Below are 1,800 nucleotides of genomic sequence, written 5' to 3'. Positions count from 1 at the left end.
CGCGCGCTTTAAATCTTAGTTTCTCATCAATAATTATACCTAGATACTTCATTGTTTCTACACGCTCTATCCCAATACCGTCCAGGCATTTTAATGTAATATTACCTCTCAATTCTTTTCGTATATTTCTAACTATCATAAATTTCGTTTTCTCCGCATTCATTTTTAGCTTGTTTATATTCATCCACTGCTCGACTACATTAAATGCTGTATTCATTTTACTCTCTACATCCATACTACTTTCTCCATTCACGTATATTAAGGTGGCATCAGCGAACATTTTTATACTGCATCCTTCTGGACAGACTTTGATTATATCATTTATATACACTATAAATAACAAAGGTCCCAATACTGATCCCTGTGGTACTCCATATTCTGTTGTTAGCAATCTAGACCATTTATGATTAAATCGTACTTGCTGTTTCCTATTGCTTAGATACGATTTAAGCCACTCTAAAACCACTCCTCTAATTCCATACTGATACAATTTCCCTAATAATCTTTCTCTGTCTATTGTCTCAAACGCTCTTTTAAGGTCCATGAAAATTACTACCACCATTTGCCCTTCACTTACTACTAGTTTTCATTCGTCACTGACAGTTTGAATCGCTGTTTCGCACGAATACTGTTTTCTGAACCCCGACTGATGCTCTGTAAAAATAGCATTACTTTTTAGATACATTTCAAGTTGTTCTTTTACTATTAATTCTAACACTTTCTCAAATACTGGTAATATATTAATAGGTCTGTATTCACTCGCTTTTCTCGCTTTATCTATTTTTGTTATCGGCACTATCGTCGAAGTTTTCCATCCTTCCGGGCAGTAACCAACTCTCAAAGAACTATTTATTACATTTGCATACTCNTCTTTTATTACGCAGAAAGCTGCTTTTAATACATCACTAGTTATGCCCTCATCCGTACCTTTCTTTTTTGGTAAACTCATAACAATTTTTTCTAACTTGTGTACCCCTATTATCTCAAAACTTTCCATACTTCCTTTGTTCTTGATAACATAAATAATTTTTTTATTTGTACCGTTGAACCTATCTACATTTATAGATTGCACTATATTATTAATACTCTTTACATAGTATAAATTAAACTTATTGGCTACATTCGGTTCATCAATATTATCTAAGATTTCAAAATCTATACTTTCTACTATCTTTGTTCCTACTGGCTCACCTTTAATTATTTCTTTCAAGGTTTTCTACATAGTCGTAGAATTTTCTTTGTTGAGATCTATCATATTTTCATAATACTCTCTTTTTTTATCTCTAATTAATTTTACAACTGTATTCCTTTCAGTTTTAAACTGCAACCAATTTTGCTCACTATTTTCATAAATCGCTTTCTTGTATGCTTTATCCCTTTTAGCAGCTGCTTCTCTTATTTTATCTGAGGACCATTTTTTCCCTTCCCACACTTTCGGAATTCTAAACTTTCTTATCGGCGCCACTACATCTAACGCTTCTACTATGCTGTCAACTAGCTTTGTCGCTCTCATACTGACATCTTGTTTGTTATGCAATTTATTTGCCACTAACCTGGTAAATTCACTTACATCAAATTCCTTAAAGCTTGTAGCGCTAAATTCTCTATAGTTATTTTCACTTCTATTAGCACCAAATTTAACTTGAAGCCATGCTTGATCCGTAATTTTAGGTTCGTAAACTACCTGTACTTCTAAACTATCATTATTAGCGAAGATTAAATCAATGATTGTCTGACTGTCTTTCGTGATTCTTGTCGGCTTATTAACGTATTGCTTCATACCTAAGTTTAGCATTGTCG

Source organism: Pseudomyrmex gracilis, unplaced genomic scaffold, assembly GCF_002006095.1.
Source record: "Pseudomyrmex gracilis isolate BER0280 unplaced genomic scaffold, ASM200609v1 scaffold_1125, whole genome shotgun sequence".
Taxonomy (NCBI): domain Eukaryota; kingdom Metazoa; phylum Arthropoda; class Insecta; order Hymenoptera; family Formicidae; genus Pseudomyrmex; species Pseudomyrmex gracilis.
Note: the sequence above shows the minus strand (reverse complement) of the source record.